This window comes from Lampetra fluviatilis, chromosome 5 (assembly GCF_964198595.1).
Source record: "Lampetra fluviatilis chromosome 5, kcLamFluv1.1, whole genome shotgun sequence".
Classification (NCBI taxonomy): domain Eukaryota; kingdom Metazoa; phylum Chordata; class Hyperoartia; order Petromyzontiformes; family Petromyzontidae; genus Lampetra; species Lampetra fluviatilis.
In genome coordinates, this window is record NC_136279.1 from 10,212,879 (window position 1) to 10,235,733 (window position 22,855).

Here is a 22,855-nt window from a genome sequence, read left to right on the forward strand (position 1 = left end):
AATGCAATTTATATGGAGGGGAGTTTAGCAGGGTCGGCTGAGTGTTTCCACGGAAACACCCAGCCGACTGGAGGTGACTGCTCACATCACATGGCAACACAGCCGCGACGAGAAGACACGGAGAGCTGCTGCCTGCTGCTCGTCTCACCGCAAACACAGACTCGACTTTAATTTGTAACCGGGGGAACTTCCATTGCCTCCTCTTGACATGAATAAGCTTCGTCTGGAAAATTGTGGGTGTTCAACGACACGGGGAGCGGCAATCATGCTCTGACGCTTTAAGAGGCAAATTAACCAATTAGGGTTGATTCAGATGCAATTTGAGTGCCCTATATTTAACCATGCTCTATTGTGCGAGTTTTGCATTCATCAATGTCAACAGGTTTGTGTATGAATATTCATTTAAAACTATACAGAGTTATTTTTGTAACATCTCAAATTATGTGTTTGATATTTATACACCGTGTTGCATATATATATATTTTAATCTCAGTCCATTTTGGTGCGAGTACAAATACATTTTAAAATGTTCTTCCCTTGTCAGTCATTACATAATGAGACATGAATGATATAAACTAAATCAGTTTACGAATATATATTTAATTTTGGGGGTTATCACAATTTAACTATGAACCCAGAACCTGACACCGGTGGCGATTGATATCTTAATTTTGCCCTCCAAACACACAAAGCTGACCAACGGTGGCACGGTCAATAAACCCAATGAGCGACGGAGTAGGGAAGCCTTCATCCTGCAGTGGCTTTACAAGGAGCAGCGTAATTATGTTTGCGTGTTCGAACTTATGAGGGCTTCATTTGATACTCAATATCTACTCTTGAAAAACTGTTGAGGGTAATTCAAAAACTGCAAATGTTTCTACTTGTCTCCAAGTACAGTATTATCGGGGCTTCACAGAATACTTCTCGGAACACCAACATGTGCAGACAGAAAATTGCTTGGTCACACCACTGCTGGAAAAAAAGAGGGCCTTCTGCAGAGTGAACTCTCGCGCGTATTTGGTCTATTCTTTTACGTTGACCATAACATTCCTGGAAGAGGTGGGCATACCCACAATTTACCCCACCACATGCAAACTGCTAATTGGCTACCTGTGGAATATACACACGTATATATGCTGCTGGCTGGACAAGGGTGGAGGGGTTTAATAACATACCCATTATTCTTGGTTCTTTCGGTAAAGTCACGTAGAAGGGAAATAATAAAATAAGGTGTGAAAACCACAGCAAGAAAATTTGAAAAAAGTGGCGGCTGTGGTTTTCACACCTGATGATGATTGCTTGTGTTGCAATCGAAACGTCGTGAGAATTGTATTGTTTCATTTGCATTATTTTATTATTTCCCTTCTACGTGACTTTACCGAAAGAACCAAGACTATTAATGCCTGCATTCACGAAAGCTTTAAATCGAAACATACCCATGTTTTCAACTGCTGCGCGAGAAGATGGAATCGTACCGATGGTCTCTGGATTGCAAATCCATTGTACGAACCATTACACCAGCCTTTGGAAGGCTACATGTTCAGCCTCCTCAGGCTGGTAATTGAATGGGCTGCTGTGCACATATCCTCTCATGAGTGGCTCACGGCATTGGGAGTTTAAACAATATATGTCAATTTCCCTAAACATCCGTTTTCCCCAATATTGTATCTTTTACTAGAATTTTAGATTTTTCATTACAATTGTCTCCAGTATGTTTTGCGCAATTAATGTTACGGCAAAGCTTTGGGGAAAAATACCCTGTTGTGCAGCGAAATGCATTGTTGTACTATACTTCGATGCCACTAAACCTATGCTCAGCACCTTCACCATTGTGGTGACCCATGGTAAAAAAACTGAAATCGGCACGACATTCGAGACCCTCATCCAGCGTAGGATTGACAAAAATGGCCTGTAACATAGATGTGTACATGTGCCATGGTATGTGCCTCCTGAACATATGCATTATTATTCAGAGGTTCGTATGCATTATGTCATACGAACCTCTAAAACCCGTGGCAGTGTTTGTTTCGCCCCCTAATATTGAGGCGAGCTGCCACCAACAGAGACGGTAAATTATAGGGATAGGAGTATCCATCGCTCCACCAATGCAAGTGAAAAGAACCCAGTATTTGTGTACTCTGGCCGTGTTATACAACTACTCTGGGGTGGAACTGTCGTCTTGGAGATAATTAAACTTCACATGTGTGGCTCCCACGCCCTTCCCATTGTCTTCTGTCGTACAGAGGGGGAGCAGAAGATCGGCAACCTTTATATCTTCACGTTGAGGTTAATGAGCCAATAGATGAATTCAAAAGTAGCCTGATGCGTATCGGAAATACTGCCAGCAAAATGATCAAAACGGTGTTAATATGGGGTACAATGTTTGAGGTTGTTGACCGCAGTTACACTGTGGGCTAATCTTAATCCTCCATTGGTGTCGGGAGATAACCACATCTGTCAATTAAGCGACGCTCCAATGCGGTGCAATACAAACCAGTCACTGCATGCAGCGCGAATTGAAGCCGGGAGGTTCTTAAGTGGGCTCGGCAATGGAGTGCCTGCCATAATTTTTAATACTATATCTGAGCACATTGATTCGACTGGAAAGCTTTGATCTTACGAAGCCCACCTTATTTACTGTGGCAGTGTCACCTTACGACCGAGCGGTGATTGATAAGTGCTGAGTGCGGCAACGGTTTAATGGCTGCGGCCAATTTTACACCGCTGACTTCCATAATATATCGTCACAGAACGGGAGCGTCGAGTATGCTGCAATTAAGTTATACTCCTGCGATTTAGGCGGGCATTCACAAGATAACTGTTAAATAGTTTTAATTGGGTTATTCACACGTTTTATATAGCAGCTCTTGCCTCATTCATGTGTGTATTGTACGAAGCTTAGAATTATGTTTCATTATGAAAGTAAAATTACAGTATGTGTGTATGCCTATGGTGCTTATTGAAGGCCGACCATTTGTCACAATTATGAATAAAGACATGGACGAGAACAGGTTGGAATGCTTTTGGCCAACTGACCTTAAAAAAAGCAACATACCATTGTGTCTAGAGAAGAAACATTTTCATGAGTGCAATATGCCAGTTATGAAACACATTGGAACGTTGGAATGGAGAAATACACCGGAACAAAATATTTAAAGTGTTCTTAGAAGCATGGAGAGGCACCTAATTGACATTAAACTGAGAGAGAGAAAATGGAACACACGGATCTGAGAAGCAACACAAATCAGAGATGTCATATTGACAATAAGGACTAGCGCTTGATTGTACCATGACCGATGGTCGAGACTGGTGATGGAATGTCAGCCAAAGGAGAGAGTGCGTCCAAAAACACCGAACCGCTACAGGGATGGAGCAATAAGATCGGTTCATGCGCAAGAGTGAGATGGATGGTAGCAGCACCGGGCCTTGAGGAGTGGGCACGGCATGGGGAGGTCTTCATCCAGCAGTGGAATGACAATGAGTGATGACAATGAATCTGTATACACGATTGGCCATAAAACCCCTCCTATACTGCTCCACTAATTTCAAAGAATTCGATGTTATTTAAAAGCTCATGATGTGTCGTCTTTATGGACTGGGTCCAAATTATGCTTTAATCTTCGATAAGAATTCGGCCCGACATACATGCAACGTTGAGCCAACGTTGCCATGCAGTTGGAACCATTGGACCGACATTGGCCCAGCTTGGGCCCAATGTTCATGCAACATTGAGCCAACGCTGGCAATGTGGTTGGAACCGTTGGGTTAACGTTGGCCCAATGTGGGCCCCAACGTTCCATGTTCACTGGGACGGTGAGAATCGCATTGGGACATCACACGGCCGATGCACTCATCGTCTTCCACACAAGCGGAAGAGAGAAAGAGAGAAAAAAAAGCAATTTCACCTGCGACTGTGGAGCAGAACAAACAGCGGAGGACAGCACGGTCGCAGGTGTGTCGGAGAAATTTGGGAATTCTAAAAACAAAACAAACCTCGTCGCTCGCAAGCGAGGACAGACGAACTCTCCGTGCCGTGCAATGGCCGATCCAGCCCCCACCTCAGCCACCCCCCCTCACCTCCTGCCCTCCTCTCTCCATTAGTCGCGGTGGAGATGCAGCCGTCAGCCTCCACACCCCACCCCGGACCTCTCTCGACTTATCCGTGGCCGCGCAAGTTCAGGTGGACAAACAGTGCGCCGAGAATATCGAGCGAGCTCAGATGTGTGCTCTGAATAAGATTGAGGAGTTCTGACTTCACGAATAAAAACTTGTCAAAAGCACTTAGCCTCTCTTGGGGCCGAGTGCTTTTTCAAAGGCTAAGTTCCATTTGCATGCTTTTGGACGTTGTTTGCAACTTGTACTTTTCCGGCCTGCACTCGATTTCTCCTTCTTCTTGGTTCTTTCGGTAAAGTCATCACGTAGAAGGGAAATAATAAAATAATAAAATAACAAAAATAAAACATAATAAAATAATTCTCACGACGTTTCGGCCACAACGCAAGCAGCCGTCCTCAGGTGAAGAACAGAGCTGTCGGAAAGACAGCGTCTGAAGATTTCTGTTATGATGAGTTTTTTTTTAAATCGTCATTTACAGCGTTGGTTGAACGCAGTCAATTGCTGACTGACACCCATTCGAGGCTACTGCACCAGTCGCCTCACGCAATGCATCAGCTCACAGTCAACGCCGTTTGAATGTTTAAAGTGTGGTTCTTTTCCATAAATCAGTCGCTGTATCTCTTACAACACGCCACGCGAAAGAAGAATAGCCCGAGGGCATTCACCCGCAGCGATTAAGGGCCATCTGCAGGTTGGTCCAGAGGTCTTGTGACCCACAATTAATTGACCAACCTCACATTTCTTCCCCCCTTTGCTTATTCACAAGACATATGGACCGCCCTGTTGCAGACACAGGTACGATTAAAGTACTTTGCTATGTTTTGTTTTGCTTACATAATTTTGGCGATCCAGGTCTCTCTTGCGAGTGACAATCTTCCTGGCCTGTTGAGTTCTCACCTGGTTAAACTAAAATAAGCTTGAGACAGTGCTAAGCGGTACAGGGGTAAATTTGTCTGGTGCCATATCTGTTTTTTTCGAAGGTTTTTCTAGCGACATCTAGCGACGGAATATAGCAAATAAAATCGAGTGTCCTGGGGAATAGATACGCAGAACTAAGGCCGTAGCCATGGAGTCAACATTGGGGGGGGACCAAATCTTCCAGGGGGTCTGGGGGTCCCAACCCAGAAAAATATTGAAATTTGAAAGCTAATTTGCTGCCATTTCCTGCCTAAAAATATTTAAAAATTCACTAACTCATGGGATGGACTTTTTATTTTTTTATTACAATAATGTCTAATATTGTATTGTATTACATTGCTCTGTTTTTACTTTTTTACCATTTCTTGTTTCATTGTATGTAATGTTTGAGATTAAGGATTAATAAAGTACAACCATAATCATATAAACATAAATCTATGCATTGATTTATATGAAGACAAGTCCAGATATTGTGGCCAAGGTTTAGCAAATTGTTCTTTTTATTTACATAGAATAGCAATTATTATTACTTTTTAAATATTTTTATAACAATATATTGGGGGGGGGGGGCATTTTGAGCATATTTGAATATTGGGTGTGTGTCCCCCAATATATATTATAATTACGCTCTTGAGCAGAACCAACCACGCGCACCTCCTTCACAAATCTTGACCCTCCGCATAAAACACGAGCATTTTTTAATCCTTTATATTAAGTTCGCTTGCTTGCTTACGACCGTGCAAATCTTTCGGTCGTTTTTTAACCCACTTCCCGTGATCCAATCGAGCTGACATTTTCCACACAGACTCGTTGTGCGTGACAATTAATGTTCGTGAAATTTTTTTTCAAACATTTTACACTTTTTAGGACAAAAATATTATATTTAATTACCAATTGCTTAATGGTGCAATGCAATCATCTGACCCATAGGTGGCAGCCATCTCAAGCCAGAGGACGAGAGGACTCTAGCCGGCACGCATATAAAGGATTTATAGTGAAAAACTTTGTTTTTACGGGTTATACTTGTTACACATCCCATCAGCTACACGGTCTCCTGACAGTGCATAATTTCAGCAGCCATTTGGTTCAACGCTAACACACTCTGGACCGGTTTCGGCGTTTGAGCTTCTCATCAGTGGGGTCATGCTCGCTGGAACTAATGCTGGTGAACAGGTGCAGTTGGCAATGACGAAGGCTGCCGTTGCTGCTGCGTTGGAGGCAGTCACGGGTGCGACTGGACATCTGTGACATAAAGAGCTTCATAGCTCATCGGAGTACTCTCAGAATAAATAAATATCATGATTCCCGAGACGTGTTGGTCTGAGGTAAATCAAGTCGGATTGATGGAAATTCCTTGTTGTTATTTTGTTTAGTCGCTTATAAGCTTGTGCAATAAACGCGCGTTTGCGGCCACGCCTAAATCTTACGTCGCGTTTAAACGTAATTAATTTAAGGGTGAAATTGTCCCAATGTTCCTGTAGAACTGACTCGTGGTAAAGCCATTTGGTTTCGATATATCCGCTGCAGTGGTCAAACGTCGTTATCCTGCGTGAGATGTTTGGAATTCGAAGCCACGAATCCGCTGGAAATAATTTAGCGTAATTAATTTACGCACGACACCAAAGCCAGCCTTGCCCGGTCTACGAGTTCTGTAAAGACAGGTTCTCAAAATGTGAGTCTCGATATTTGATGCCCCAGGGAAATAGGTCGCTACATTGCACGCGTTAATATATATAAATAATAAAGTCGCAGTCCTGCAATGACCTTGTTCACGACACTGGTGGTGGAAGGGCTGAGCTCGAAAGGCAATTTATTGAGGGTATATTGGCCTACTCTTCCTCCGCTGGCCAGACGTCTTTGGAGAGGTGGAAGTACCCACACTTTACTCCACCACCACCCCATACCTGCCTATCGATTAATTGACGTGACAATGTAAACTGCTTGGGCGCGGATAGGCCGGAGGGATTTAATAAAAGTGTCCATCATTAATTGCTGAGACGGAAGATCGATTGCGAGTCCAGTGTGCTAATCATTATACCACGGCAGAATACATTTATATACACGTATTTGAAAACACGTGTACTTTCCCCTCGTACTGTCCTGCATTTGGCAATCGATTTCGTATTAGCCAAAAGAAGCAAGGCCACCAATGCTCAGGCGTACTCAATAATTATTTTGCAAGGATATGTCAGAGTTTCCCTTGAACTCTTGACCTAAGCACAGACACACGCACGCGCTTTACATACACATTGTGGCTTTACACACTTTTTGCATTGTCCCATTGTTATGGTGACATCTATTTGCTCTTATGCATCGCAAGGCCCAAAATTTGGCCCATGACCTCTTCGGCTCTGCTCATGAACTTGAGTGCAACAATTAAACGCAATTGATTCCAAACAACCCCACTCAAGAGGGAGTGGGAATGAAGAGACCCCCCGCTTGTTTCGTGTCTGCGAGGCAAGAGCACCTCCTGGTGGGTTGTGTGTGAGACACAAAGGCTGAAAATGAGCTTGTTGTGTCTGTCCGATTGTTCACATTTACGCCTGTCTTTGGCCAGGAAAGCCTCACTGACTTGTATGATTCTCTCGCAGGAGGGTCCTGCTAGGTTTGAGAAAATAGCGGTGGGGGGCGATAGTCTTAATGCATCATCACAATTGAGTAGTTTTTTTCGTAATGAAATAAATGAAAACGTTTGAAAAGTATGGTTGCCAAAAGAAAACATCCCCGTTGCGTTGTACAATCAAATCAGAGCGCCCTTTTCTGCTCCCACGAACCATGCAGTGATGCTCTCTCCTCTATTGCCAATTCTGAGCCATCGGTGGAAATTCCACATTCCCATGGCCGTAATCCGGTCTCTCCATGGAACTATCACAATACAGTAGAGTATATCATGGGACCTCTCTTGCCAGTATCAAAACATAAGAATAGGTTTTAGTCTTTCTGGCAATAAAATAGGTGTTAAGATTTCGATTTAAAACTTTCGTGTTAAGATGTTAAAACACCAAACTGAAACCTTTTGCGAGGAATCACGTCTGCATTAACCACAAATACTTGTGGGGTTTTATGTTTGCATGTTCACCAGAAGTATATGTGGTTAATGCAGACATGATTCCTCGCAAAAGGTTTCGGTTTGGTGTTTTACACAGCGCCACTTAGCCAAACGTAGGCACGAGGTCCGGTAATGACAGTTAACACATTCCTGCGGAGGGAGCTGGTAGGAACGTTGGGTTGCTCGGTCAATGGCCAGGGTCAACGGCGGCGTGGTGTATTCCGCAAAAATGCCCGACTGTGAGGGCGGGCACAAGCCGGCGTGAGTAGGTTAAACGTTGAGTTTTATAAGGGCACCACGGAGTGACCAGTCCCTCCCCACCCAGCCCCACCCCTTCCACCCCCACCCAGCCCCACCCTCCCCACCCAGCCCCTCCCCACCCTCTCCACCCAGACCCTTCCCACCCAGCCCCTTCCCACCCAGCCCTTCCCTCCCCACCCAGCCCCTCCCTGCACGACGGACGGACGGACACAATAATCCCCTGTGGGCTGGTGTAACCAGGAGGTTCCTACCAGTATAATACAGTACTGTATAAACCGCAGCGAGCAGGTTTTTAGGCCGACTGCATGAAACTTTACGTTTTGTGTGGGATTTCTCGAGGAGCTCCGATTACCACTCACTCGCAAAACATATTCAAACTGAAGTTGGACTTGCATGAGTCTTGAGACTCGGTGGAATCTATAAGGTGTGCATTCAAATAACAACCGGGATGTTACCACCATCTGCATGCGTCTGCCTCAATGTCCGCCTTTCTCCATGTCACTCACTGTGTGTATTTTTAGTTTCAGTTGATCTCTTAAAGGGACCTCTGGTCCACACGGTAGGGTGCAGTATTTCTCCACTCACGCGACCACAGAGAGTAATGTTTGCTCGCATGACAGTCAAACCGATATTTTCTTTATGCTCAGTTGGAATTTAGCCAGCTTGAGTCCAGAACAAAATATAACGCGATGGGCTCTTTGTGTAGCCATTGGTGAACATGATGAGACCATAAACTCACTGTACTTGAGAACTGGGATTAATCACACGCAGTCGCTTTAATTCGGACCCAAGATCTCTGTGGTGTCAGCCCAGTCCATACACTGACTTCTGACTAAGAGACTAACTCACATGAATTAATTATATTATTTTATCCTATTTTACAATCCCGTTTCTATTGTTTGTTTTTATTTGTTTGTACATATTCACTCCATCAGTCCATATGTAACAGTATGACATTCCCAGATAAAGTAATCGCACAAATCTTAAATCCATTCAAACGTGCAAGCACGTGTCGTGAGCATAGGAATCTTTTTTGTAATCACATTTTTTTTACCTTGAATCAAGGATAAACCTCAAATACAAAATTCCTTAAATCTACATTCCAAGGTCTGTTCATGGCAGCTGTAACATTTCACAAGGTTGTGTGATATTATTTTTGGCGGTGTCTGTTTATGCCTGGGCAAAGTCAGGGAACATGCGGGTGATGGAACATGCAAGGTCGAATCTCGGTGTTGCACAATTTATTAAGTTTGTTTGATCTCAAGAGCAATTTGGACATCAATGTGTTTCATGTTAAATCCAGGTACATGGAATATATATAGGCGGTTGTGAGTGAGCGACTGAGTGACTGAAGAGTGACTGAGATTCTATCATTATTGACGGGCTGGAAAGACGAACATTGGCACATTGTCGAGTCTATGCCAATAACTATAACAAAACAAAAACTTAAAACAATGTTCTTGAACCTACGCCAAATACATATAACCAGAGGTTATGCAATGGTGCTGAGTGAAAATATGAAATCTGACTTAAAATTCCGAAAAACATTTTCATTTGTAACACTTTCCAACTATGTTTTCAATTGTTAATGAACTGGCGTTGTTTGTAATTAAGTCTAAAGTTGTGGACTTTTTCTGCAGAAAAGTGAGAAAAATTATAAAAGGTTTGTCAAATTTTGGCGATAAATAAACTGTGATGATGGGCCAGTCTTTTCGGCGATGTCACACGTCTTGCACTCCCCTCTGTTTTCGGTGACGGCATTACATGTGATTTCAATTAAATGCTTCTGAGGACAAATGTACTGTATGCTTAACAGAATCAATGAGTGTCTATTAGTTTTATTCCTCTTTTAAACCTAGCCCTACAAATTTACATCTGCAGATGTTGAATGTTGCTGAATCCAATTACATATTTCCAATAGGTACTGTTATGAACAATGGGATGCTAAAGCCAATATAACGCCAACAAACCCAGTAAACATGCAATGTTGGGCCAACGTTGACCCAGCATTCGATGTTTCCTGGGAAGCCTGCTACAAATTACTTGTCGTATATAGTATTTGAAGATCAAGCCAGGTGGTACAGTGATTTGAGATAGGATCGAGACAGGAACGTACCTAACTCGATTTATTAATTACTGTCAATTAATTTTTAAATTCACAACTCATTAAATTATTTACAAATTATACACATTATATGATGACAGTAAAACATATTAGAGTGGAAATTATACAACAAAAAAATTCTAGATTCTAGAATCAAATCACAACCCCAAATCCTGACAATTCATCGAATTCCTAGAGGCCGTATCATTATCTGCGAGTCAGGTGCCTGACTCACAGAAGGTTGTGAGTTCAAAGAAAGGTCAGGGGTTGACTCAGCCCATCATCCGTTGGCAGTTGAGAAGCTAGATATGGGATTACTATAGAAAAGATTGGTCCACAACAAAGGAAATGTGCAATTCCCACCACTGCTCTATTGTTCCTTTGATCCTGTGGATCTACTTTTTAAAACCTGGGCCCACTTGACCAATGGCTTGATATAAAAAAAAAACAATTCTACATACAGTATTTTTTTATCCATGTTACTGTATTCCGATCCTGCCATCAACATGAGACGAACTATATACAAGTAGTGCATCGCACTGTGTGCTTAGAGAATGTCCTGCAGAAGGAGATATAATGGCCTGAAAAAATCCCTTCATGTGATATTATTTAAATAACACACACACCAAGGGGCACAGTTTCCCACATGCTGCAGTGGACAACATCTTTGTCACATGGCAGTCCAGACTGTTACTTTGCGGCTTTTAATTCACGGAAATTTTATTTTGCCAAGACTACATTTGCCAAGACTACATTTTTATTTGTGCCCTGACTGTTGACTGGCCTGAGACCATAATCTGGTTAAACAGGTGACTGCCTGAATTCGAACCCAGGATCTCAGCATTTCCAACCCTGTCCTCTGATTCACCCGGCCACCTCTCAATAATCACCTGTTTTGTCTCATGTTATATTGTCTCGTTTGTATTGTATCTCATTCCTCCCACCCTCCCCCATCTGGTTTATACAGCTTCGTTCACTGTCAGCTGAAATGTAACAATACGATACCAAGTTTGTTCTTATACGTATGATATTCTTATAAATATGTAGTGATGATAAATGGATCACTACTGCGCGTAGCGCCAAGTGCCATAGAAATGGGCGCAGAGGCGAACACACCGTACAGTACCACTCAGCGGGCCACTAGGGGCACGGTACCGGGTGCTCGCAGAAGAGAGCCAGTTGAGTCCTACCGGCAGAGTAGGGGATAGCAGCCTCCGCCAGCGCCGCAGGTAATCGCCACAAAGTCGGTCACCGGGGGATTGTGGTGGGGGCGGCTGGCGGTAGGGGGGGGGGCATGTGGGGACGAGTCACCCCGGCACCGGGTTAAGCACGTGATGGGCAGGGGGTGAGGAATGCGGGCCAAAGGTGAACGAAGGGACACGGGAAGAGTAGCTGAGAAACGTCTGGAGAGTTCCCGAAGGGGGCGTGGTTAAGGGCGGAGCCAGAGAGGGAACAGGTGTGATGTAGCCTGGATCCGTCGGGAATATTCCAGAGGTAGGCGCGGCCGAGGGTGGAGCCAGGCCGCGCCGAGGAGGATAAAAGGGAAGCTCTGATCGTATATCGGGGCTGTCTGCAGGTGAAGTGAAACCCAAGTGCTACGTCTTCGACAGCGTGGGTCAGGCAGCACGTTGCCTGCTCTGACCAGATTATAGTTATCCCGTATGCGAGAGAAATAGGTGTATTGTGGGCCTATGTGTAACAAGAATGATAAATAGGTGTCGATTTAAAGCTTTCGTGACTGCAGGGATTCATCTTCTTGGTTCTTTCGGTAAAGTCACGTAGAAGGGAAGTAATAAAATAATAAAAATAAAACATAATAAAATGAAATAATTCTCACGACGTTTCGGCTACAACGCAAGCAGCCGTCTTCAGGTGAAGAATGAGACACTACCAAGCTAGGAGCTTATATATAAACTGGGTTGGAGGTGGAAGAGCGCCTTAACAAAAAAGAATGTGCATATGAAGAGGAATTTAGCATATTCATGGAAAATGCGTAGGAGGTGGGCGGGGGGGGGGTTCAAAGGCATATTATGCCCATGCATTATGCAGGATCAACAGCACCAAGGGGGGGTGCAGGTAGCTGCAGTTACTAAACAACCACGTAGAAAACTAAAGTATAAACTACATAAAAAACTAAAGTATAAACTGCATAGCACCATCAGTATACTTACTATACTCTACAATAAGCTGAGTTACTAACAGCAAGTAATACATTACAATTCTACGTCGTAAAAATTATATAATATGCTTCCATCTAAACTTTATTCTCTTACATCACACGAGCATATACCGTACTATATACTGCCATAGATAAACCCAACATTAAATTATATGCTGTATTACTATAAACCACCCTATACCTTATACATTTCAACATAACACTATGTATTATTCTACCCACCCTAATGTGTATCGAAATGGTTTATTACGTCCTTCCAATGATTGCTAAGCCAGAATCCATCTTCTCGGTTAAAATTGTCTCTGTGTTTGTATATGTGGATCGCCTCATGAACGAATCTCTCATGATAGCCAGATGGCTTGCAGAGAACCTCTGTCTTGGAGAAGTCAATGTCATGTGGGCCCACTGAGTTGTAACAGTGATCTGCCACGGCTGAGGTGTTTGTCCTACCGTGTTTCAGGTCAGCTTTATGTTCACGGATGCGGTCCGAGACATGTCGTTTGGTTTCCCCAATGTAACTGCTACCACAGAGGCAACTTAGTTTGTAGACGCCAGGGTGCTGTATGTCTGGAATCACATCTTTTACAGACGGTACCAGATCACGGATTTTATGTACTGTATTGAATCGGACCTGGATCTTGTGTTTAATCAGGATTTTGGAGATCTTTTTTGTGACCCCAGCAATGTAGGGTAAGGTGATGGTCTTGAAAGGCTCCTCAACAGGATCAATGAGCCACTCTGTCTACAGGAAAACCACCCATACGGATGCTTATCTAAAACCGGATTCCCACCACCATCCATCCCAGAAGAATTCTCTCATCAAGACTCTATATCATAGAGCCCAATGCATCTCCGACCATGAACACATTTCCAGTGAACTCAAACACGTACGCCAAGCTCTTAAGGCTAATGGTTACTCCGACTACACAATCCGCAAAGCCATCACTCCAACCATCAAGAAGGATCCTGTTGAGGAGCCTTTCAAGACCATCACCTTACCCTACATTGCTGGGGTCACAAAAAAGATCTCCAAAATCCTGATTAAACACAAGATCCAGGTCCGATTCAACACAGTACATAAAATCCGTGATCTGGTACCGTCTGTAAAAGATGTGGTTCCAGACATACAGCACCCTGGTGTCTACAAACTAAGTTGCCTCTGTGGTAGCAGTTACATTGGGGAAACCAAACGACATGTCTCGGACCGCATCCGTGAACATAAAGCTGACCTGAAACACGGTAGGACAAACACCTCAGCCGTGGCAGATCACTGTTACAACTCAGTGGGCCCACATGACATTGACTTCTCCAAGACAGAGGTTCTCTGCAAGCCATCTGGCTATCATGAGAGATTCGTTCATGAGGCGATCCACATATACAAACACAGAGACAATTTTAACCGAGAAGATGGATTCTGGCTTAGCAATCATTGGAAGGACGTAATAAACCATTTCGATACACATTAGGGTGGGTAGAATAATACATAGTGTTATGTTGAAATGTATAAGGTATAGGGTGGTTTATAGTAATACAGTATGTAATTTAATCTTGGGTTCATCTATGGCAGTATATAGTACGGTATATGCTCGTGTGATGTAAGAGAATAAAGTTTAGATGGAAGCATATTATATAATTTTTACGACGTAGAATTGTAATGTATTACTTGCTGTTAGTAACTCAGCTTATTGTAGAGTATAGTAAGTATACTGATGGTGCTATGCAGTTTATACTTTAGTTTTTTATGTAGTTTATACTTTAGTTTTCTACGTGGTTGTTTAGTAACTGCAGCTACCTGCACCCCCCCTTGGTGCTGTTGATCCTGCATAATGCATGGGCATAATATGCCTTTGAAACCGCCCCCCGCCCACCTCCTACGCATTTTCCATGAATATGCTAAATTCCTCTTCATATGCACATTCTTTTTTGTTAAGGCGCTCTTCCACCTCCAACCCAGTTTATATATAAGCTCCTAGCTTGGTAGTGTCTCATTCTTCACCTGAAGACGGCTGCTTGCGTTGTAGCCGAAACGTCGTGAGAATTATTTCATTTTATTATGTTTTATTTGTATTATTTTATTACTTCCCTTCTACGTGACTTTACCGAAAGAACCAAGAAGAGAAATAGGTGTATTTAGTGCCGTGTGTAACGGTGTTGTATAAAGTGTTGAATTAACGTTGTTGCCTCCTAAATAGTGTCTCTGAATGACTCAACTACATATATATAAAAAACACAATACAATTATGAATTGCGAAAATAAAACTGCACGAATATTATTCACACCACACTGCAGGTTATCCTGACAATCTTAATTTTGGAGCTTTCGTGACTGCAGGGATTATTCTTTGATTCTTTCGGTTAAGTCACGTCTAAAGATAAAATAATAAATTAAATAATAGCATATTAAATTAAATAATAGCATATTATGCTATTACTTAATTTATTATTTTATCTTTAGACGTGACTTAACCGAAAGAACCAAAGAGTTGTCCTGACAGTTCACACAAATGAGCTCCAATTTTTCCGTGATTTCAGCAGGACAACATAATCATGTTGTCGTCGGCAGTCCCTCGGGGTTCGAGGATGACGTCCATCAGGTTTAGTGGTGGCTCTCGAGGTGGCTGAGGAGTCCAATTCTGGATCCGCAGATATTTGGGCATTGGGGGCACGTGGCAGCAGATGGAATTCGAATCCGCAGTGGCGGGTTGGCTTCCTTGCCCTTTCTTTTTGGCGGCGATCCGCTTCGGCATCGAGACGTTGGGTCTCGAAGTGAGCCGCATATGTACATGGAGTGACTTTGACGCACATCCATGAAACGTCCGCAATGTAAATGTCACTGGCAACCTTGCAGTGCATGGCTCGATGCCACATCACTAAACACATCTTTTTATAACACATCGACGCCCTCAAAGTTGCCATAACGGGCTCACAAAGTCACCACCGGTACAAAGTGAACCTTTTTCTTTCTCCTGCCGTACCTTTTGAGAATCAAACAGAATGCATTATCAGCAGGACCTCATAGATGTCATTCGCTGGTGATTCCGAGCTCAAAATAGCACTACCCGCGGAGAAAAGCCACTCCTGAGCTCCCCTAGCTTAGTGCTGGCAGTCGTGCTTTGTGGGCTCCTCAAAGAGCAATTGAGTTCATCGCCGTTATAAAAATGATTGAAATGCCATTCATGTTAATTACGCTTCATTATTTAGTACAGGTCGAAGAGGAAATGGTTACCAGCAGCGTTTTCATCCTGCGTTGTTTCTTTTTTTATAGACATGCAAGTGTGCTGAAGCACTGGCACAGCGGTTTTCACATTGAACTCTGAATCTAGTGACCTTATTTTTTTTTATTCCCGGTGACGGATAACATCACCGGCGAGTGACAGCTGAATTTGTCTTGCCGCTGCCCCTCCCCCGGCCTCCACCAACCTGCCACTGACCAGTGTATTAAAAAGCTGGTCAAATCCCTTCAACCGACATAACATGGAGAGACCTCCATCCATCAGTGAAATGACAAGGGCTGTGGTTGTTGCAAATTTCTGTTTACAAATTAAAGCAGTGGCTTCATACCATCATGTTCTGGTATCCTCTTTTCAGGAGACACACCTTAACACTGGTAAATGGTCTCATTAATGTCTATGGGGGAATCTCACACTATATAGAAAAGTGTTCTGCGCTATAAATTGGACCTTGTTTCTGGGATATGACACTAGGATTTGTGTAATGGCCTCATGGCCCACATATCCCAAATGCGCAAATTGTCTGCCACTTATTTGAAAATGAAAAGACAGATAAAACACCTTTTCGCAGAAGTACAGTATAGCACACGTGCCCTGAATTTATTGAGGAAAGGCTCAATTAGTGTACATTAAATTTCGATTCAAAGCTTTCGTGACTGCAGGGATTCATCTTCTTGGTTCTTTCGGTAAAGTCACGTAGAAGGGAAGTAATACAATAATAAAAATAAAACATAATTAAATAATTCTCACGACGTTTCGGCCACAGAGTCAGACTCTGTCTTCTCGACAGACCTGTTCTTCACCTGAGGACGGCTGCTTGCGTTGTGGCCGAAACGTCGTGAGAATTATTTTATTATGTTTTATTTTTATTATTTTATTACTTCCCTTCTACGTGACTTCACCGAAAGAACCAAGAAGATGAATCCCTGCAGTCACGAACGCTTTAAATCGAAATTTAGAATAGAAAGAGGTCAATGTACAAGGAAAGTTTATTCCAGTGGAGGGGGTGCAAGGAGGGAACAGGACCGCAAATGTGATTTGGCACAGGGAGAAGGAGGGACAGAGAGCTAGAGAGAAGATTGGGAACTAAGAGGACGAGAGGGGACATGGAAGGAGATGAGAAAGGCAAGATATGGTGGGCCAAGGTCATGAAAAGATTTAAAGACAAGCGTCAGGTATTTGAAAAGACAGCGGGAGTAAATGGGAAGCCAGTGGGAGTTGAAGGAGGAGAGGTGAAGTGTGAGTTAAAGGAGAGATTGAAAATAACTTGTAAAGAAGCATTTTTCATTTGTTGGAGGGCAGTGGCAGGAGGACCAAGAAGAAACGAATGACAGTAGTTCAGACGGTTAAAGAACAGAGAAGGCGTTTGAGGGTTTAAATTTAAATGAGAGGGCGGATTTTCTGATGTTGAAAAGTTGAAAGTGGCAGGTGTTGGTGGAAGAAGTGAGGGAAGAGTAAAAAATGACACCAAAGTTTGAGGGGAAGACGAAACAGAAGTGAGGGAGAGAGGGGGGAAGGAGATGGTTAGCGATGGGAGGAGAAGAGAGAGGCCGGAAAGAAAATGATTGATGTTTTTAAAAATTTGAGAGAGAGAGAGAGAGAGTGTGATGCGCCATCCAGGATTGGATGGCAGCCAGACAGCAGGAAATGTCAGGGGCAAATGAAGGAAATGAGAATAGGATTTGGGTATCGTCAGCAAAGAAATGAGGAAAGCAGAAAGATGAAATAGATATGAGGCGAAATATAGTGAGAGAATATAAAGGAACCCATAACCGAACCCTGCGGAACACTGACACTGAGAGGGGAGGGATGGGCTATGCAGTGATTGAAAGAGACTGAGCAAGTGTGATAAGAGAGGTAAAGACTTCAGCCAAGAGAGGGGGGGTGTCATAGATGCCGGGGTTGGAGAGAGTGCAAATAAGAGCGCGGTGATCAACAGTGTCAAGGGTGGAGGAAAGGTAAAAAAAAGAACGAGAATGGAAGACCGGCATAGAAGGACTTTGCAAGATGGTTCTGGACAATGAGAAGGACTCTTTCGGTGGAATGAAGAGGGTGAAAACAGGACTGAAATTGGGTATAGATGAAATGTAAAGAAACGTAGAGTGAAAGCTGGTTGTGAACAAGGCGTTCCAAATGTTTAGATTGGTGGGGCAGAAGAGAAATAGGATGATAATTGCCAGCAATGGTAGGGTCAAGCGAAAGTGTTTTGAGGGGAGGACACATAATAGCAGATTTGAAAGTGGAGGGGAATACACATTTGGAGAGGGAAGCATTTAAAGGGACACAAGGTAGAGAAGGATAGGGGTGGGAGGAGGCAAGGAAGAAGGGAGGCAGGAATGGGGTCAAGGGGGGAAGAGGTAGGGTGAGTTTTGGAAATGACCATGGAGAGCTCAGATGAAGATGTAGGTGTGACGGCGGGGAGAGGAGGGACAGCAACACAGGGTAGAAGCAGAGGGATGGAGCAAGTTGTTGACGGTTGGAAAAGAGTTGTCGAGGATGAGGGGCAAGGGACGATATGAGGGATAGGAAATGTGATCACTGTTACATTGCTTATGGCTTTATTTTGGTGATTTAGAAAAGTTTTTTGGTTTGGCCATGTTTGTTTGTTGTAGTACGGAGTTAGAATGATGGCTTTAATCTAAGTTGTCTTGTGGTTGTTGTTTGACTTGCATCCCACTGGGATTTTTGCACAGCGTTGGCGAACGGTGCTTTTTTCTGGAAGACTTTGCAGTTTTTTCCTGGATTTTTCTGTTTGCGCATAGTCACTTTAAGATGTTTTCTTGTTCATGTTTTTGTTTTTTGTTTGTTGCGGTTGAACCCGATTCAAGAGCCGAATGGCTCACAGGGCTATACCAAATAAATGAAACAGATTCAAAAGCTGCAAGAAAAGTGGAAGGAAGAACACGGTAAGGTGTGTGGGTCTGGGCTGAGGGGGCTTTCCAGCGACGCTCGCCTTTGCAAGCCTGGCAGAGTCTTGAGGGAGGCAGAGGTGGGGGACTGAGGGGGAGGGGGCGAGTAAATAAACACAGAAGAACAAGGGTTCATCCTCTTGGTTCTTTCGGTAAAGTCACGTAGAAGGGAAGTAATAAAATAATAAAAAATAAAACATAATAAAACAATTACTTCCCTTCTACGTGACTTTACCGAAAGAACCAAGAAGATGAATCCCTGCAGTCACGAAAGCTTTAAATCGAAAAAGAACAAGGGTGTCGAGAAAAGAAGAGAGAGCCAAAGCAAGAGTAGAAGCGGTGTTGTCATCGTGAAGAGAGGAAAAGTCAGAGGTGGTGGTGGAGGGGGGGGGGTGTGCTGGAGGATAGGAGAGAGATCAGCAGGGACGAGAGCACGGAGATTGTGGCGAAGAAGGGGGTGGGGTGAGGTTCGAGGGTACAGAGGTGGGAGGGGAGGGTAAAGTGATGGTCAGGGTGAAGAGAAGGTGATCGGACCGGGGTTAGAGATCAGTATTGATGGGGGAAGCTGTGCAGTCAGAGAGGAGAATTAAGTATGTGTATGTGTGTTTCACTTCTTTCGCACCGTACGTAGCCATCTAGGGTGTTTTCGGATGTGTTGGTAGGGTGTGATGGAAGACGGTGGAGATTAAATGAGCTGGTTAATGGGAAAAGAACTGCAGAGATGGAGGGTGAAATGAGGTGATCAAATTCTACATTCTTATGGAGGGAACAGTCTTGACATAGAAAAACCAAAGTAAACGTCTTGAAAAGTGGTACTTATTTTAACTGCCCCTGAAGGATGATGGGTCAAGTCCACCCTGATCATGATTTGACTTCACAGTATCGTGAACAGGAGCCACGCTACTTACCCATTCGGGCTGTTTTAAATAAACGAATTCCTTCACATTTATTTATTAAGCAAAACATATTACTGTACAAGGAAGATACACGCATGAATATGCATGGTTATGTAATGCTCTCTAATATGCATTTGTGCTCAGAAGTATGTACAGGCGGTCTCCGGTTTGACGACAATGCGATCGTGGAAACGTCGTCGTAAATCAAATCGTCATAATTCGCACCCGATGTTCACATAGACAGCAGAAACAGTCACAACATCGCTTGCCGATGTGTTTTTTTCCTTTTATCAACCATATTTAACAGGTTTCATAGGTAAAAATGCACGCACAAAACCACGTGAGAATAACACAAGCTCCACGCCAAGAAACATCGGAAACCAGACTGGCTCTGTTCAAATGTGTTCACAGTCGTGTCGGAAGAAACGTCGTGAATCCAGTTCGTGCGTCGTAAATCGATCCATAGTGGCATACACATCGGAAGTGTGTATACATATAAAAAATGGACCGTCATAAACCGGAGACCACCTGCATTTGTTTTAGAACGTGGATCAGAAACATGGACATTCACCAAAATTAAAATTGTGCAAACATTTGTAAAATGTGCAATGAAGCACGAAGAGGTGTATGTTTGCAATGACGAAGAGAGACAAAAAGAGTAGCACGTCAACTAGATCATATACACAGATTGCAAACATTATATTGACTGTTAAACTAAGTGAGTCGGTTTCGGCAGGATAGGTCGCAAGAAGGGATCTTAGGAATGAAGAGAGGACATACTTTCGGTCAACTCAGATTTAAAAAAATTAACCCGTAAAAATAAAGTTTTTCACTATAAATCCTTTATATGCGTGGCGGCTAGAGTCCTCTCGTCCTCTGGCTTGAGATGGCTTGCCTACCTATGGGTCAGATGATTGCCTGCCACCATTAAGCAATTGGTAATTAAATATAATTTATTTTTTCCTAAAAAGTGTAAAATTTTGGATTTTTTTTTCACGAAAATAAATTGCACGCACAACGAGTCTGTGTGAAAAATGTCAGCTCGATTGGATCACGGGAAGTGGGTTAAAAAACGACCGAAAGATTTGCACGGCCGTAAGCGCGCAAGCAAGCAAGCAAGAGAACTTAATATAAAGGATTTAATAAGCAATTATTACCAACAATGTTATGCAGGTAAAATATGGCAGAACGGTTACTGAACACTCAGGTACTCTTATGTACCAGGGATGTTATGTTCTAATGCACTTTAATACTATTAACGTGGGATCTTTATCCTTTTGTGATAATGAATGAAGGGATTACTCTGGTACTCAAACGTAGCAAGTGGCTTTCCGATAATGGGGGTTTGGGATGGCTGTGTCGGTGAGTGGTTTTTTTATTTTTGAAAAAATATTCCATTTCGTACCAGAATCTTTAACAGGGGAAGCGGGTGGTCACGACAAGTTCAGACACGACTCGCTACTTTGCCATAATTGATTTCGGGTTCATAGTGCAAGTTGCACTTACCACCAATCCACCCAATTGGATGCATTGTTGCTAGGGTATTGTTATTGTTATTAAAAGACTGGGTTGATTAAAGTATTAATGGAGTTTGGACATCGCAAGACTATGAGGAATTTGCGTCGGAGTAGAGAGGTCTTCATTTAGCATCGGATAGATCATGGCTTATGATGACGGTAATAATTATGTTGTAATTTTTACAATGGCGAACTATGGATTTTTTTTTTTGCAAAAACATAACTAGAACCTCAATCTTAAGCTGCATTCACGAGCCAGTAAAATGATAACACGAGATACCCAAAACATGTAAATGTAAGAATTCTCACAGTTGCGGAATTATCGCAAAGCATGCATGAGTCATCTCGACACAGCTTAATTTGCTGGAACGATCCGTCTTCCTCTCCCTGCGGAGGCATTAGAGAAACGAGTGCGTGGCGCAGTCGTTCTTCAGGTGATTTTCCTTCAGCCTCATTGACGCGTCAACACCTTCCCCGCGCCGCTGCCGGGATATACAGATCGTCTCTGGGTCGTGAGGCCGCTCGCGCGGAGCACAGAATGTTCCGTGAGCGCCTCTCCTCATTTCGCCAACCCCCCCCCCCCCCCCTTGCTGACCTTCTCGGATCAAGAGCGCCTTTGCGAGGAGGCGTACGAGCGAGCGAGCGAGCGTCGAGAGCCGGGGAGCTGAATAACAACGGGACGATATTTGCACGTTAACAAAGACAAAAAAAATCGCTGCTTCTGCGGTGACTGACCGTACGTAGCCTTATGAGCGTGGGCTGGATTGGTGGATGCTGCCAGTCACGACTCGCGCACACGCGCACATCCACGCGGAAACCACACGCGCGTTCTCGAAATCACGCGAGCCTTGCCGGCACGACGCTCCGCTATTGTGCTCATTCACAGAATCAGGCGCAAGGTGAATAATAATGAATGTATTTCATGCTTCCTTTTGTTTAGGGCGATTTGGATGAGGGTAGGAAAGATGCTATATTTATTCATGGGTTGGGTTGAATTTGGGTTGTTAAAAAAAAAGCCCAAAGATGAATTGTCCTGACATTTGTCAAAAATGTGCAGCAATTCAGCACGACAAATAACTCATCATCATCATCAGCCATGGTAATTCCACTGCTAAATAAATGCTGCCCCAAGCGGCCGCCATCTCTCAGGGCTTTGGGATGCAACAATCTATCGAGCACCTGCACACGAGCTGATTTCAATGCACCATCTCCTCTCCAGCATATATGTTTCCACCCTTTGACTGCCATTCCATCGTTAGTCTCCACCACCTGGCCATCATCCTTTCCACTGACAGAAAACGGTGTACAACGCTATGGTGGGAGCCAATCGCCGTTAACTTCCAACCGCGTGCGATTAATATAACTCATCCCGGGGGAGATGATGACCTGAATTGACAAGCGCCAGTAATTTGTTCTCAAGACATTCCTATTGGGAGCCACGCACTCTGATTGGCGAAGGCTGCATTCGGGGAAGTGCTGTGCTAATTAATTGCAATGCGCGACTCGGAGTTCTGAGCGCTTGAGCAGGCAACGCTGAGCTCCTGAGCTCAAATCCACGCCTGCTGTCTGTGACGAACCTGGGTTGTCAAGCGTAGCGAGTTGACGGACTCAGCCTGATGTGACCGACTACTCAGAATCACACGGTGTCATCACGCGGGGAAAGCATCATCATCGTC